Consider the following 18621-nt stretch of genomic DNA (forward strand, 5'->3'; position numbering starts at 1 on the left):
GTCTCCTCTGTCAGTTAGAGACAATCTCAAACTTGGAGTGAATGTCCATTACACTGCTAGGCACCTTCTTGATGGGAACTACGGCAGGACTCTGATATCACTGCGACAATCGATTGGCTACTGGAAGCGCATACCGCTGTCACCAATGGGCTGGGCCTCCATAGCAAAAATGTTACTACTCCCAGAACTCTATTTTTTTGCAACAATGCCTGTGATCCCTACAAGGGCCTTTTTACAGACCTCCAGAGCCTTCTTTCTGATCTGATTTGGGGAGTGGCGTGCAAACGAGTGTTGATTTGTGTACTCAGGGTCCTCTTTTTGATTGTGGCCTGGTTGGACCTGACCTCGAGCTTTATTTTGCAGCTGCAAAGTTGCAGTGGTCCATGCACTGGCTGGCAGAAGACGTGCTTGGCGAGAGCTGCTTAATTAGGGACGAACTTGATGGGATGGGAATCCTTGACTGGTTATCGAAACCAGGAGCCCTGGCTAGGGGTATCGGTAGGCTAGCGGGGGTAGCAAAGCTGTTCTGAATTAGGTTCATCCAGCCACGCAGGGGCGCACCCCCATGCGTGTGACAGTTGCCACTCTGGAGCATGCCCATGATGCGTGCCTTATTAGAGACTCATGACCTGGATCCTTCCTTGGTAGGACTCTGAGGTGGCCTGCCTGGGTGACTTGCACACTGATGGGATGCTGCACTCCTTTCAGGATCTCTGAGATGTTAATGCTCTGGGAGCTGGGCAGTTTTTATCTTATAACGCTGTTGTTCTGGCTATCAGGGCTACTTGCGGGGTGGGTAGAGAGTCCCCTGCCCTCCATCAGGGACTGCATTGTTTCTTTGACTTATGGCATATTGGCCATAGAGCAATTACGGTTCTCTACGCAGCCTTGCAGATGCAGACCTCGCGTTACTCGCTAATCCCAGATGCAACGAGTGTCTCAGGAGGGCGCTGACAGACAAACATCGGAGGATGGCGCTTGAACAGGTGAAGTGGTTGTCTTGCAATGCCCGCCTGCAGTTCATCCAGTTCAACTACCTGCATCACACATACTTAACCCCTCATCGCCTCCACAAGATGTTTCCAGGAGTGCCCACAGTGTGTCCTAGATGTGGACACCAAGATACCACTTTCCTCCCCTTGATGTGGGACTGCCCCGCTTTCACGGACATGGGGGCAAGGTATGGCACATATCTCAGAACTTGTGGACGTACAGTTGACGCCTGATCCCATCTCTGCCTCCTGGGCATTCCAAAGCGGCTGAAGCACACCAAGTACTACCTAAAACTTGCAGACTTGGCCATGGTCCTCTTCAAAGGCTTGGTAGCTATGTCCTGGAGGGTGGTGCAGCCAACCTCGATCGATTGCTGGCTTCAGATGCTGCTCAGGTGGGTGACTGCTGACACCAATGCTATGATGCAGGATCGGCACATCAGAAGAAGGGGCAGAGCAACCGCCATGTGGGACGTATATGTTCTTCGTTTGCTGGAGAAAGTAGTGGCAGGCGAAAGTAGAGGCTATTGACTGATTCAGGGCATGCTTAAAGGGAGTGGACTGTGACTGCAACTGGGATTTGAACATGAGGCCGTCGGGCTGAGTGACATATCTGACTCCTCATGGACCGCCTCACCTGCAGCTTAGCGCAGCTTAGCGCGCAGGGACAGCTCTCAAGTGGCTACTACTCAGTGATCCCACGCACAAGCTTCCACACCTCCTCCTACAATCCCCTCTCTATTTACTCAATACCCACCCTCAGCTACCCGGTTCTGATTGGTTAAGGTTCTTTGAGTGTGTGTCTGTTGTGCACGATCATGAGTAGGGCTTTTGCTGTTGGGTGTCCTGTTAATGGTCGTATGTGACTAACCCAGTTCCCTTGAAGGGATGACCTATCAACATTAGTGACTTTTTGGTGCCCCATGTACTGTAGTTATGTGTTTTCTGATCATAGTTTATCCCTTTTCGGACAGAATGTTTATTACAGTAATGTACTATCATTGTGCTTGGATGGTTATTAGGTATATCTGTACACATCTAACATTTTGTTTATTGCATTCTTACTCTAAAAATGTCAATAAAGACATACTTTAAAAAAAGGAATATTTGGAGGTTGTTACAGTTAGAAGATGTGATCAACTAAAATTGGAGGCTTCACACTATTTAATGAGGAATTTGTTGAAGGTCCAGTTGAAGAGGAACTACTGCTCTAGATTTATCAATGGTGGCCTATATCATTTACATGGCACCTTGCCTATCCCAACACCGGAACCCTTCAGTTCAAAATACTAGCTCACATAATAAGTAGGTCTACTTATCCAACATAGAATGATGACAGCTTCAGATTGGAAAAGAAAGCATTAAACGAATGTCCACTCTCAGGTAGCACCTTAATGTTAAATCAGAAACCAATTTTGCAAATGCTGCACAAAATGGCTTAAAAAAGAATCACCATGTAGTGCAGCACTGAAAACCTACAGTTTTCTCACAGAAATATGTCAATGGTGTATTGAGGCAGCTATACAAGTTTAGCTAGAGTTTGCAAACAATGAATTTATACAGCAGCAATGTCTTTAACCTTTTTAGCACTGTGGTCAAACCGTTCATATCCATCGCTTTACCTTCACTGTGCCGTGGATGTGAACGGTTCGACGTCCACCACACTGCATGAGAAGATTGTGGCACCATAAGGATTTTCTTTAAAAAAAAAAAAATCATTATTTCACGGAAGATCTTCCCTCATATCCCGAATCATTTTTTTGTCACTCCATTGATTACGCACATAGCATGTTGACATCACCTTGTCAAAAGTAGATGCAGTCGCAACATTAGGCAGAGACTTCTTTCACTTAGATCGGTGCCCCACAACCCGAGCACCGATCAATGTGAGAAAGGTACTGTTGGAAAGGGGACTTTGTCTCCTTTGGAAAGGGGACTGTGTCTCCTTTGGAAAGGGGACTGTGTCTCCTTTCCAGCAGTAGCTTTCCTCGTGGGTCACTGCTTAGGGATTGCCACAGGAGAGTGAGCCCCAAGCAGTAATCCACCCACTAGAGCCAGTGATTTATTTAGGGGCAGCAACCCCCAGTGCATGTTAAATTGCTCCCCAAAAAAGAGTAAAAAAAACTTTCCTTTCTGCCCCCCCCCCCCCCACAGGGGTTGCAAATGTGGATTTAACCCCAATCTGCACTCCAGGGGGACAGCAATGCCACAGGACTCCAGGAAGTATTTATTGTTCTGTAAAAAAGGGGTGGGGTGGCTCACCCTTACACCGAGCCTTGCCCACAACCCATATTGACCCCAGCAGTTGTTCTGGTCTTTCTGTCCCTTGGAGGGAGCTGGAGGGGAATGCACAAAAAGCCCCATAGACACCAGTTTTTTTTCTTTTTTACGAAAAAAGAAGGGAAGTGTGACCTGCCTTGGCATCTTGCCATGACTCCACCCCATAATGGATCTAGCAGTTTTTCTGTCCCCTTGTGGGGCAAATCTAGGGGTGTACCCCAATCAGCTTCCTCAAGGGGCAAAAGCCTCTTAGAGACTAGAGAAAAACATAGAACAAAAAAGAAGAGGTAGGGGTGGCACATCTAGACATCAGACAATGATCCAATCCCATAATAGCCCTGGCACTTGTTCTACCCCTAAGAGGCAGTTTTGGGGGAGTTTACTTCTAATTGCCCCAGGGAATGGCAGATATGGCAATAGACACCTGTGAAAATTAGTGGATAAAAAATAAGGAGCGGGGTTGCCCACCTGGACATAGTGCAGATATATTTTGAACTATTGGTACATTTGATTGGCAGGTATTTAAATTATGTGGTGTTTTAGAAGAAAACTGACATCCTACAGCCTTTTATTTCTTACTCATGGTACCCCAGCATGATATTGACCCTAGAAGTCTTTCTGTCTCCCAGTTGATAGCCCACTCGAAACAAGGGAAAATGTGTAAATAAAAGAAGGGTGGGAACTACTCGATCAGGCATCAGGACATGCAAACCCTATAATGGCCCACATGCCACCCCCAATCTGCCACCCTGGGGATCGTAGACAGCCCATTAGACATCACTGATTTTTTTAAATTATATGAATGGGGCATCCTGTTCAGGCATCGGGCCTGACCCCACCCTTAAATGGCCCCAGAGGTTTCTGTATTTCCTGGGGACAGATTGGGGGGTTACCCCTTTTTTCCCTGTGGGGTAGTTGTCAGAAAGTCCACAACATCTAGGGACGTTTTATTAGCTCTCTCAGCCGCGTTTGACACAGTGAACCACACGCAGCTGCTGGCCCATGTCTGACGGCTGGAGTCACTGGGACGGTCCTCCAATGGATTACCTCCTTTATGGAGAATCGGTCTCAAAAGGTCCACTTAGGAGAATGTAGGTCCAGGCAGGGTGTCTTGCACTGGGGGGTTCCACAGGGCTCTGCGTTGTCCCCGCTGCTATTTAATATTTACCTCCAGCCGTTGGTAGAAGCTCTGGCAAAACTAGACTGTCAGGTGCACAACTACGCTGACGACACCCAGTTAATTGCATGAGTTGATAACTGTCCCCAGGCACAGCTCACTGTCCAGAATATCTTCCGGCTCACCATGAACTGGATGACCTCCAATTCACTCAAGGTGAACCCGGATAAGACAGAGGTGCTTGGTGGAGCCGTGTACAGCTGACTGGAGAGCTGCTGACGGCCGGGCTTGGCTCCGCTGTGTTTCCTGTCCTCCGGTGTGGTGTTCACTGGGCCGGGCTTAGCTCCGCTTGTGGTGCGGCCGGGCTTGGCTCCGCCGGGCTCTGGGCACTACAATCCCCAGCAGCCCCAGCGTGGCGAGGACGCCGCTGACGCCGCAGGAAGCGCCTGGTGGCGCATAAAGGCTCCCTTGGTGTGGAGTCCGGGGGGGAGCCGTGTACAGCTGACTGGAGAGCTGCTGACGGCCGGGCTTGGCTCCGCTGTGTTTCCTGTCCTCCGGTGTGGTGTTCACTGGGCCGGGCTTAGCTCCGCTTGTGGTCCGGCCAGGCTTGGCTCCACCGGGCTCTGGGCACTACAATCCCCAGCGCGGCGAGGACGCCGCTGACGCCGCAGGAAGCGCCTGGTGGTGCATAAAGGCTCCCTTGGTGTGGAGTCCGGGGGGGAGCCGTGTACAGCTGACTGGAGAGCTGCTGACGGCCGGGCTTGGCTCCGCTGTGTTTCCTGTCCTCCGGTGTGGTGTTCACTGGGCCGGGCTTAGCTCCGCTTGTGGTCCGGCCGGGCTTGGCTCCGCCGGGCTCTGGGCACTACAATCCCCAGCAGCCCCAGCGCGGCGAGGACGCCTCTGACGCCGCAGGAAGCGCCTGGTGGCGCATAAAGGCTCCCTTGGTTACTCGTCCCGCGGGACGTGCGCGGGCATGTCGGGAGATGCCCGGGACAAGGGCGGGGCCGTCTGCGGCCGTCAGAGGCCAGAGGAGGCTGGGCTGGGCCACGGACTTTGGCTTTACCCCTCGGATCCTGGACTAACTGTAAGATATATCTCCTTGTATCGATTTTATTAGTTTTTGTTTCTTGGACCTTATCAACAATATTGAACGTTAACATCTACTGGGTGAGTCTTCATTGGATTACCTTATCTGTGTATAGTACTTTATAGTACTTTCTGGCCCCCTTGACATGTCTAAGCTTAGAGCAACAAAACAATCGACCTCAAATGAGATAAGGACACTGGACAACTACCTTGTGAAGGTGGTCAAAAAAATCAATAAAGAAAGGCGACTCTCACTAAATAGGGCAAGCCCTGATACTTCCCCTCAGAGATGAGATCGCCTTCCACTCCGTTGCCCCAGTTAGATAGTTGCCTGGACGATTCTATCGTTACTGTCACTAACGATGTATCCATCATGGTGACACCGGAAGAGCGGGAAGTTATAATCGACCCTACCCCCAGTCAGACCCCGACACCCTCCCCAAGGCCTTCACCAGCCCAATCACTTGTTCGGAGAGCAGTGCGGGCATGTAGGAAGGCCCCTGTTGAAAGGGTGGTGGGTCGGAAGACAAAAAAGATGGGAACTTTATCAACTAGTAGTGGAAGTATACCAGAACCCACAAATAACGCTGAGCTCAATAATTTGCACCCTGCCCATATAGAGATCATGGCAACTATCATCGAGTCAAAACTAGAAGCAATAATTAGACCCCTTGTGGCAAAGCTAGAGCAGGTCTCCCAAGAGGTCTCTAGATTAGGGGGCCTCCTAGATTCTCATATGACCCGGATTCACACACAGACGAGTCCTTTTTCTGGTAACAACGTAATAGGGGAGGTAGCTTCTGCCAGTACAGGGGATACAGGGCCAACGGTCACCGCACAAAATCCATTAGCCATACAACCACAGAAAACCCCATCTCCTAATTTACCATCTGTGGGAGCCCCATTAGTACAACCGTCAGTTCAACCGTTATTACAACTACCTATACCAAATAATGGTAGCCAGAACACTACAGTGGGGGGAGAAAACGGAGGGAGAAGTAGGCCTAAGAGAAAAAATCCAGTTAACCTCCCACCGGAGTGTGTTCCATACACAGTGGTATTAATAAATGTCCCAGAGGTCGATTCTTGTTTGTCTGATCCCAGTTTAGAAACCCATGCCGCTTTAAAAAATAAAACACTAGCATGGCTAAATAGGAATTGTGGTTTTCCGTTTGCCTTTTCAAATGACAATCTCCACCCGAAGAGTCAGTTGGATTGGCAACGCTAGAAAGATCTCGAGTGGGGACTGCATTATTGTAAACTTTAAGCACCCACAACATGTGGCAACAGTCCTCCTCAGAGCAGCCTCTCTACCTATAGTGGAAAATTATGTATGTGCTAGACCCCTTGGGTTCTTCTATAATCATTTGGATAACACCCAACGCCCATTACCTCATCAGCCCAAGTACCCAGCAAATGGGCACAGAAGGGGTGTGGTTGGTTATGTCCCAAATGTTTTTCAACATCAAAATAATGGGGACCCTTATTGTTACCAGCTGGCTAATACGCATACTCAATTTGAACAGGCTTTACCATTATACAATCGCTATACCGCTTTATCCTCACTTGAGGAAAATGATTGACTGCCTACCGATACGGGGAGTACTGTTCAGCCGCCCACATCCTCTTTTAAAATTGTTACATGGAATATTGCTGGCATCAAGAACAAAGTTGGAAATGCTGATTGGCTAAACACATTAAAATCTTTTGACATTATTGCCCTACAAGCGACATGGGACCAAGCGAATACCTTCTCTTTGGACGGCTACAGCCACGCAGTGCTGCAGGTAGAGCTAAGGGAGGCTTACTAACTTTGTTTAAATTGGATGTAAAAGGCAAACTAACACAGTGCATCTCAGGTTGTGAAAATTGTTTGATTGTTGAACTCACTACCCAGGATAAGGCCAAGATCCTATTCGTAAATTTTTATAATTTTAATGCAAATGAGTGTACCAGCCATAATTTGGAAGTACTGGACACATTTTTGTCAGTCTATAGCGCAAATGTAAATACTTTCGAAATATTATTTCTAGGAGATTTTAACATCCACCCCTGTACTCTACCCTGTATTAGTCAGGATGATGAAGGTCCTCCCTTCTCTTCATCTATCCATCTGGAACATACTAGGCGAGGAGAGTATCTCGAAACTTTTCTTGCCAGATGGAATTTATATGAGTCAGGCTGTGGGGATGGTAAAAGTAGGTCCCCTACATTTAAGGGTAAAGATGATGGCACTATTATAGATTATATTTTTATGTCTTCTTTTTTGTTGTGTAATGTTGTAAATTATCATACAGAGGTATCAGTTTTTAGTGATCACAATCCTGTTCTATTGGAAGTGAAGCACACAGACATACTTTCATTAATAAAAGTGACTCATAGAGGGGGACTAAACGTGGCCGTCAAAGATCATAGGCGAAGGTTAAAATGGACCAAAATAGTCCCTGAAACATTCCTCCAAGAAGTCCTGACCAGGGTAGAGGATGAGGTGGCAATATGCCTAGTAAATCGAACACAAAACAAAGATGTTATAGTGGCGTTTGATAACATCTGTATAGAAATTAACCTTAGGCTACAGGCAGGATCAAGACAGAAGCCACTTCAAGGCAAAAGATGGTTTGATAAAAAAATTTCTAAAGCCCATGGAGATTTACTTACAGCACTGAAAGCCACGCCTAAAAACCATGTAGATATAGCTACTGCAAGGAGTATATATAAAAAAGCTATTTTAGAGAGGAAAAGGGATTTGAAAGATGTAGCATGGGCCCAACTACTCGACCCCGAAACTTTAAAAAATAGTGGACTATTTTGGAAAATCATAAATCAGCCATTATTTTCGGGAGATGAGTATACCCCCCTTGAGGCAAACATCACAGATGAGGGTTGGATCCAACATTTTAGAAAAATTTACTCAGAAACTAGCAACGTAGAGGCCCCTGCTGTAATTCTTGAGGCTACAGTAGAGGAAACCATTAACATAGAGGTCCCTGCCGTCACCTTTGAAGCGGCAGAAGTGGAAAGGGCAATTGATCTGACTTTGAAAAACAAAGCACCGGGCCCTGATGGGGTACCGGCGGATGTCTTTAAATGTGCCCCGAAATTTTGGTCTAAAGTCTTATGTAATGTTTTTAATGCTCTCAAACATGACAACATCCCGGCCTCATGGAAAAAATCTATTATCATTCCGGTCTTTAAAAAGGGTAACAGGCAAGACCCCTCCTGTTATAGACCTATTTCACTGATTGATTCGTCTGTGAAAATATTGGGCCGGGTCATTCTTTCCAAACTGAATGATTGGCTGATTGAGAAAGGGGTCCTATCAAACATTCAGTACGGATTTAGACCAAAACGGAGCACGATAGATCAAGGACTTAACTTGCACTTACTGGTGGATAAATACACTAGGGCCAAGGAGGGGTCCATGTACCTGGGGTTCATGGACCTCTCGTCTGCTTTTGACCTCGTAAATCGTTCAAAACTGTGGCAAATCCTCATTGACATGGGTCTGGACAGGGCTTTAGTTAATCTCCTAGCTGATTTGCACACCGGCCTTATAGCATCGGTTAGAGTAACCTCGGAGGGCCGATGCACTAGTCATTTTAACTCTAAAAGGGGTTTTAGGCAGGGGTGCATCTTGGCACCCCTCCTATTTACCATCTACATAAACGCACTGGAACCAGCGTTAAAAGAGGCATCCCTTGACATCCCGCGTATAGGAGAACTGGGGATCCCAGTTCTTCTGTTCGCGGATGATGCCGTTTTGCTTTCACGGACCGGTGTGGGTTTACAATGCCTCTTGGAAGTTTTTGAAGACTTCATGGGTTCTTTGGACCTAAAGATAATGTAAAGAAGTCTCAAATCATGATAACGGGCAGGAGTAAAAAGATTAAGAATCTAAAAACATTTACATGTGGTAAACAAGAGTTATGTAGAGTAGCCACTTTTCCATACCTGGGGATCACCTTTGATGAGAGAGGCAACTGGGGTCCTATTGTAAATATGATAGTCCTTGTAGTCAGATGTAGTGTAGATATATTCATTGGGTTTATTGTCAAGTTAGTCACATCAGTAAATCACAGGAAGATGGTAAGTCCATATGACGCCCCACCAGGAGCAGCCTCTGTCCTGCTCAGCCTGCCACCAACTGACTCTCCACAGCTCCCCAAGCACCCAACATTCCATGATGACCACATCATACCTCCAACATTCCAGTCATCTTCAGGCACATCCATACACACACTGGCTGAGCAGTAGATAGAGGAACCATAGAGAAGGGAAATGCAGCAATAGATTATAACACATCCACAGATGAAAAACAGAAATATTTCCCTTGCTAGATCATCCTCTGCACTTCAGGGCTTTTCGAAAAAATTAGGGGCAAGGCCAATAGCAACTTTACTGAAAATTTATAAAGCAAAATGCCTTGCAGTGGCCACATACGGTAGTGCAATTTGGGGATACTGTTCTCCAGACAGTATACAGACTACTGAGAATAAATTTTTAAGAGCTGTCCTCTCTGTGCCACAGTCCACTCCATCTTACACAGTTCACACTGAATTAGGAGTAGGATATATTTCAGACATGATTAAAATGGCCCCTGTTCTAGCCTGGCTGAAGATCTGGTTAAACCAGGAAATCCCTCTTAACCACATTATTTTAAAAGACTGCCTGCAGCTAGATAGAGCAAATAAAATCTTGTGGCTAGCATACATTAAAGACAGTCTTGCTAAGTTACGGAGACCAGACCTTTTTTTCTTCCCCGGCGTCCATAACAACAAAGGACATCGCCATGATTAAGGGTATGATGGGAGAATTGCTAAGCATGGAGAGGGAACAAAAGGAATTACAAAAACCAACGGTGAGGGCTAGCATTATTATGAGCACCCAAGTAGGCCCTGAATTGTATCTAACTACTGTGAACCAAGCTTATCACCGATTTCTTTAGACCCGATTTCGGTTTAATCTGATTCACTTGAACCTTGGTCATTTTCCAACCAGGAGTACTCCTGATAACGCAATGCCGTGTTCCTGTGACAACTTCTCTATCCAGAATACAATGCATTTTTTTGATGTTCTGTGGTCACTACACGACAGTAAGGATGAAATATTTGATCCCTATTTTAAAGGAGGCAGGGTTTATTCAAGTAAAGCCAGCACTCCGTTTTTACAGTTATTGCAGACCCCTAGGATTATGTTTCATGTTGCAAATTTCCTAGTGGGAGCTGTCAGGATCAAGAAGAGGAAGATGACCTATAACCTTTATAACATGGTTTTATAGTGGATGAAAGTAAATACTGTTCATACTATAGGGAATGTTTACTGAACGAAATGGATAGGTGAGAATGTAAAATGTATGAAAAAATGTAGTCCAACCTAACTGACCTCTTTTTATTGTATTTTAACGTACCTTAAATGTATTTTTAAAGGACAATATTTTTAAACTCCTTTGTAAATATTCGGACTGTGTAAATTAATCATGATTTTATTTTGTATTAATTATGTATTTTAGATCATGTGAATATTGTATAGTACTATTGTCTTTTTATGATATTGATTTATCGAAATAAAGTATTTTGACTGACTGACTGACAGAGGTGCTTGCTCTCACAAGGGCCTCACCTTGGTCAAGCCTCTTTTGGCCCCAAGAGTTTAGCACCACCCTGATACCAGTGCCAGCAGTAAAGAGTCTGGGCATCAAGCTGGACCCCAAACTAACCCTTAACAACCAGGTGTCTGCTGTAGTGGGGAGCTGCACAGGCCTGATTCAACAACTCCGGAAGCTTGGGACCCTGTTGTCAGTTTCCACCAGGCGTACCGTCGTGACGGCCCTCATCCTGTCACGACTGGACTATGGTAACGCAGTATACACAGGGCTTCTTGACAAACCCATGGGGAAACTTCAGGTGGTTTTAAATGATGCAGCAAAGTTGATTTTTAAACTGCCAAGAAGAGCACACGCATCCCCCCTGCTACAACAGTTACACTGGCTCTCCGTCAAATAGAGGGTCAGGTTCAAGGGTCTGTGCATTGTACATAAAGCACAATATGGAGTAGCACTCAAATATATCAAGGACTGTCTGAAGCCCTATGTGCTGGGACGTCACCTCCGGTCATCTGAACTAGCTTACTGGCCTGTCCGCGCTTTAATAGAGCTACATTGGGGGGGGCAGGCCTTCTCAGTTGTGATACCCCTGATCTGGAATAAGCTCCCGGACAATATGCGCAGGGAAACCACTTTACTTCCATTTAGGGGAAAACTCAAAAACATCTTGTTTACTCAGACATTTGGATAAACCCACCTACTGTGCACTTAGTATCTTCGGGACTAAGTGATTCCTGGCTCCTGTTCCACGCTGTAAGCGCCTAGAGACCTTTGGTGATTGGCGCTGTATACATATAATCTAACAATAACAATAACATTTAAAAAATAAATTGAGTATAGGCTGGCCAGCATAGTGTTTTTTACAGGGGGTATATCTCAATTTACTCTAATATATTATGGTGAATGACTTCACTATTTGGGCTCCGTGTCAACCAATGATTAGTAAAAATTAAAAACCCTGGGCGTTTCTGAAACCTAGAGGCCCATAGGAACCCAGGATACTGTGGCATGCGTGGATCCCAGAACATTTCTTACTTAGAATGCTTTGCAAATGTCAAAGTATGGGTCAAAAAAGGCTGTTTTCCCATAATAATGTGACAGATAACTTGGGCCCTTCAAGTCAATAGCCAAAGTCTTGCCAACTTGCATTCCCACAGTTCTTACAATCGAAGCAATGCCTCCTGCATGTGAACGGATCTAGTGCACTTCATTGGAATGGGCTAAAACTGTAACCATGTGTGGACCTCATTGATACCACTTTGACTTCCCACTGTTCAAGTTTTGAAAAGTTGGTGTACTAAGCAATATGTCCAGCCAAAGAAATAGGGTACTGTTTTAAGCGGGAGAATTATAGGAACTCCATTTTATCAAACACACTACTATCCACTGCTTCTTCTCATGAATCTAAAAACACATTACCCCACCTCAGATTGCCTTATTCTCACTACACACCACGTTCTTCCATCTGTCAGCATGAGAAGAATCCCTGCAAATCAGCACTCTGCCTGGATGTCATATCTTTCTATTTCTATCCTTACAGTAATGCACAAGATGTCAGTCATCCTAACAGGATGTGGGCACTTAACGTTACTTTTACCAACATAGGAATCTTAAAGTGAACAATTTGACTTGCCTTAATGTGCAGCATCCTACTCTTTACTTTCTTGCTGGTCGAAAGTTCAAATCCCAGCAGCCTTTTATCCTCCCAGGTATCTCAGTAAGTTGAGTACCAATTGATGTAGAAATAGTAACACTAGTTATTTGCAGCAACTAGACACACCATTGCTGCATTACGAAATACTTTATAAAAGAGCTTATAATAATGTGTTGTGCTTCATTTCAAAAGTATTCTTGGAAGTATTTCCCTAGCACCGAAAGCTCTCCTCCGTTGTACAGTAAGTAATGTAAACAAACAGTACATAAAAGTTCGGAAATATTACCCGTATCACCTTCTAGTGCTGCCAAAGCTGGATTTAGAAGCAAGCTAGCTTGTACTTCTGGATTGTTTATGTTTTAGTGGCTGCAGTGTGTTGTGGCTTTGTAGGTTGACACCGTGTTTGTAGCTAGTATGCAGCTAATGGGAGTGCAGGCTTTTTGGTGTGACGGAGTTGTGTGGCTGAGAAATGTGGTGATCTGGGGAGCATGGGGGTTATGGTGCGAAACAACGTGTGGTGATAAGGAGGAATTGCTTAAGTGCTACTTAGAGAGGGGTACCAGAGCTTTAAAAAAAAGAAGACAGGAGATAAGATGAGAGTGCAAGAATGAGTATTGCGGACAGGAGACGATAGAGGAGGAAAGAAAAGAGGACGGATGGCTGTAAGAGACTGATGGAGAGGGCAGTGCAAGTGAGAGGAGAGGATACGAGTTCAAGAGAGCAAGAGGGAAGAGAGTGGAAGAGAATAAAAGAGAGGGGTGTGCAAGAGACCTGAGGAGAGCAAAGAAGAGGATAAGAGACCAACGGTGAGAGGAGCGAATAAGAGACTTAAGAAATCTAAGAAGGGGAGAGGTAAGCAAAGGATAAGTGAGGAAGAAGCTGGGGAGAGAAAGAAGTAGGAGAGAAATTATCAAGAAAGAAAATCATATGACAGAATATGGGAGGTGCGGTGACGAAAAGAGGAGAGCAATAAAAAAAACATTGTGGGTATTGAGGCTATGAATAGAGGAATGGCTGAAGGCTAGGGCAGGCAAAAATGTTGCTGCTCACCCAGGATTTATGTGCTCTCATGTTTGCTCTTTAATGCTCACCTAATACGCCCTGAACCTGATGCCTTGCTCCTCGTATGGACTTTGCACATCAGAGCACAACACACCATTATCGTCACCAAAAGTAAGGATTTGGGGGATTATATTCAATGTTCTGCTTTCTTTCAAATCTTAGAACATTGCTTTAGTGCCAAGGTTTAACATGCACCTCTTCTTCCTCCGAAACCGTCTTGTTCCTACGTATTGTTTTGCATAGCATAATGTGGGTGTCCTATTAGGAGCTCAGGGTTCTCTTTATATCAATAATTACAAAACTTATTAAACACAAAATTCTAAGAATTATTCAAAACTTATAATGAACCCATGCATTTAGACTATTGTTGGTGGGATTCACGTCCATCATTGTTGCAGAATTAGGCCTGGGTAACATTTTGCTCATTTTGAGCTCTCTGAGTTGGTGACATACGATTTGCCACAAATGTGGCATTGTTGTCATTGGTAGAGTCACTTTGGGAAGGAAATGCCTGACGGAAAATACACCAGCATACACTTTACATGGTAGACACTTTGCCGTCCATGTCGTCCTGGTGTTGCACTTCCGATGTTGGGGTATATCAGTGCCCACATATTTAGTCTTACTAACATGCTTATTTGCCAGCATTTTAAGGAGACGTAACTTTCTGTGAAAATCTGCCCCAATTCCTATTTCAGTCTTTCTTAAGGTGAACTCTGCGCCTGCCCGAGGCCACCCGGTGGCCATCAGGAGGGCGGGCCCTTAGTCACGTAGGGCTGCCCCCGACCCCCAGCTAATGGTTGCCACCCCTCCTCAGGGCAGGTTGCCCGGTGGAGGTGGGCGGAACTATGACGCATGTCCGGGGCTGGCAGGGAGAGGGTATATCTCCCCCTCTGGCCGTTGTGGTGGCCTCTTTGCCGCTCCGGACGTTGCGTCGAACACGTCGGGACACTCTTTTGTTCAGAGGTCCGGCCTTGCGTCGAGTCAATGAGTTCTCCGGCGTTCGACTGTTTGCGTTGCTGTGGTGAGTGGGGATGGTTTGGTAGGCCGCGTTCCCACGGAGAGGCGATGTTGGCCATTGTTATTGTTCGAGGGCTTGCGGGGTCACTGGTGCGGCTCCCTCCTCCTCCTCGTCCTTTCCCCCCTCATGTCGGGTATCCTCCAGTGGCACAATAGGTCAAGTGCAGGGGACTTGTACGCAGTGCTTGCCATAAGTCATGGTTGTGCGTTGTGCTTAGCTGGAGCAGGTGATGTTTTCCTCCGTGTCATCGCCCTCTCCCTCCACGGGTACTTTTCGTCCCAACGTCCGATTCTTCTGTGCATACATTCGGTGTGTTTTATTCTGCTTGTCGCGTCATTGCTACGGAAAGGAAGTGAGCGGATGTGGTCCGATGGCTGGGATTGATCTGGCTCTAGAGACCGGGGTGCGAGCCTCGGGGCGACACACTACACTGTGTGATGGCTAATCATCATATGTATGTGTTATGCGAAACGTATTCCGAGTGACGACTGAGGAAAGTATTCAGACTTTGGAGATTGGGGCGCGGCTCAGTTGAGAGCAGTCGACTGCCGGCTGGGAGACACGGTTTCGCGCCATTAGGGCCGTGCTAATGAGGATATTTGCGTTCGTCCGGGGTAGAAGTTATGCAAAAAAGCATGATGATGACTGTATATAAAAAGTACACGTTGCTAGGCTTCGGGGCTGATTCATTCCTTGTTTGGCGTAGCGCGTTTTGGGAGGCTGCAGGGGGAGCGGAAGACAAACACGCGTGCATGTGTTAAGCTGTACGGTTGCATTCTCGTCATGACGCCCATTTCAGGCCCTTGTATGCCGTGATGGCTTGCATCATACGCGCAGGCTTTATATGGCGCTTTCTTGGTATCTCGGGGCCCAAATTCAGAGGGGGCCTGGCATTGCATGCTAGAATTACTAGCGCGATTACTGATGCAGCCTATTAATTTGATGTTGTCGGCGAGTGGTTAGTTTTGTTTGTCCGTACTTGTAAGGTTGCCTCCCTTTCCTCGTGATGTGCCTCCCCCGTAAGCAGAACTGGTGCGACTAGGCCGGTCCACTGTTTACTTTATCGATCTGGAATCTGTCTTCATTTCTCATAATGCGTTCCTCAGCCGTGGCTCGCCACGCTACGATATTGCTATCTGGTACGGATACTATTTCGCTTATCTCTGGTACGTGGCGTGGGGTACCCTCAGTCGGCGGGGCCCAGCGGCTGCGTCGCAAGTCCTACACCTACCCCATGGCGACTTTGCCACGTCTCTCTCGGGGGGCTTGGCCTCCTCCTACATCTTAGCCTCGAGGTATTTGGGCCTTTGCACCCTTGGGCGCAAGCAGGTCATGAGGGGACAATATTGTGTCAATAAATTTAAATTCATTAATGTTCTTTGCGAAAATCAGGTTGTACAATATAGAGGTCACACGAAACAGAGATGGACTTGCAATATATAGAATAAGATGTTTTCATGTTGTACAATATAGAGGTCACTCGAAACAGAGATGGACGTGCAACATATAGAATAAGATGTTTTCCAACTTGAAACAGTGATTTTACATAAGCAATAACACGAGATTCGAAATTGCTGTAAAGGTACAGTTTCTGTGGCGCTATCGTTAGCGCGTTCGGCTTTTGCGATGCGTTAGTGGTTCGAGCCCTACCAAGGAACATTAATGTTTTCTGTCCAACTCCAGCTGGTATATTCATGCTCTATTGTGGGTGCGCTGCTAATTCATTTCGCCTTCCCTATACGCCTTATAAAACAAAGAGAACAATTCTAATTATCGCTAAGTTAGACATTTGCATCCCTGACCACCCCCCCCTGCTGAGCGGCCATTTTCCAGTGTTCGGCGGGGTGGTAATGGCACTTTGTGCGCGACCATGTTCCGTAGCAATATTCGAGGTGGTGCACACGCGTTGGTTTTAGGCCCCAATGACTTTGCATTTAAAGCAGGATGTACGAGTGTATGCTGGCGCAATTTTGTGGAGGGGTCCGTATTTACAAAGTGTGTGTGGTATCATGGGGCCTTAGTACCCCGGCCCACTTTGTCACTTATTCGTTTAACACCCGGCTTTTGCATATTTTAGCGCGAGGGTGGTGTGTGACCGTATTTACGATCATTGGGACATAGTACCTCGAGGCCCCAGGGTGTGTCTTATTCATTTACACGTGGCATAGCATGTCCAGCGCGATGGGTAAGCCTATTTATTGCGCGAGTGAGTTGATGGTGTCTGCATTCATAAAGGGTGTATTGTGTATTTGGGTCATTGTATCCTTAGGCCCTTTCGAGTGTCTGGCTCAGTTTAACACGTGGCATTGCTTATTACAGCGCGATGGGTAAGCCTACGCGCGCAAATGTGTCACCTATGTCCGTACTTAAATGGTGCGTAGTACCATTGGGCCATAGTACCTCGAGGCACATTTAAATGACTAATCATGTTTACACCTGGCATTGCGTTTTCAGCACGATGGGCAAGCCAATTCCGTGCGCAATCTTAGATGGTGTCCATATTTACAAAGGGCGTATAGTATCGTTGTGTCACAGGATCTCGAGACCAATCGATGACTCATTTCTTCACACGTGGCACCGCATATTTCAGCGAGGCCCAATCGAATTATTCTATTCATTCTCACGTGTTTCTGCGTTTGCAGAACGAGAGGTAAGCCGATCACGCGCGCATTTTGGTCACCAGTATTCAAACTTCATTATGGTGTAGGGCATAAATATGCCGTAGTATCTCGAGGCCCGTGGCGCGATTTGTTTGGGCTACTACGCAATCACGATTAGGTCCTCGGGCAGATCGGTGTTAAGGTGTGTTCTGACTCGAAGTTTTGATCCTGGCTCTCTCAGCAGGTCTGCTGTAGGCGAGGCGCTAGACAGCGAGACAAGAGCAATCCCCCTAGCAACTATTATTATGATATGCGTTTGCGTTTAGGGAGGAGTGCATTTTCCATGGATGATTGATTCGGCTCAGATCGGTATGGTCTACCGAGGTTAACATTTGAAAAAAATGTATCACTAGTCCGGTTGTACGGGAGCGAAGTGTAGAATGGGAATAGAGTCAAGTGAACAAATGACAATTGAAACCGAATTGTGACGCGGGAAAGTGACAAGTAGATTGCGTCCGAGGGTCATAAGTAGCATACGTACATTACAGGGGGTATGGGTGTAACGTGTACAGGTTACAAGGCGTAGTGTTATCATGCCCATTTGCCCTATTTTCCCGGTCCCTTCGGTCATTCACAATAGGGCGTCTCCTAATCAGTTAGTGCGGGTCTGCGGGTCATACTACAATGGGCGCAATACAAGTCGAGACAGGAGCAAGGTCTGCGGGCTGTCTCCCCCACCCTGCAGTTGGCTGCCGTTGGCCTTAGAGGACGTTGTAGGCTCCTTGTCATTTTGTCTTCTCGATTGTACAGCCTCCTTTCTCTGCCGGTGACCGGGAAACGTTCTCGGGATCTTTCTACCCTGCTGCGTTGTCTGGTATACAGGCCTATGCCTCCCAGCAGGCAAGATGCGCTTTATTATTCAATAATACGGAAGCGATTTTGCACTGTTACAGGAGGCGATGGAGATAGTCGGATAGGACGGTAGCTCTCCATTGCGCCGTCTGCCTCCGCACTGTGTTCATTGAAGAGAAGAGGGGCGTGTGCATGTTACACCATGCGATCTAGCCCTGGCGCGAACATTATTCTAGGGTCAGAGCGCCGCATAGAAAAAACAATCTTTCAATTAGAACTGTAGGGTGTGACTGATGTGTACGGTAACTGTGTGTCCATAGTAAGAGATTGGGGTTTTCCAGACAAACAGTAAGCT

The sequence above is a fragment of the Lissotriton helveticus genome, chromosome 1_1 (assembly GCF_964261635.1).
Source record: "Lissotriton helveticus chromosome 1_1, aLisHel1.1, whole genome shotgun sequence".
Taxonomy (NCBI): domain Eukaryota; kingdom Metazoa; phylum Chordata; class Amphibia; order Caudata; family Salamandridae; genus Lissotriton; species Lissotriton helveticus.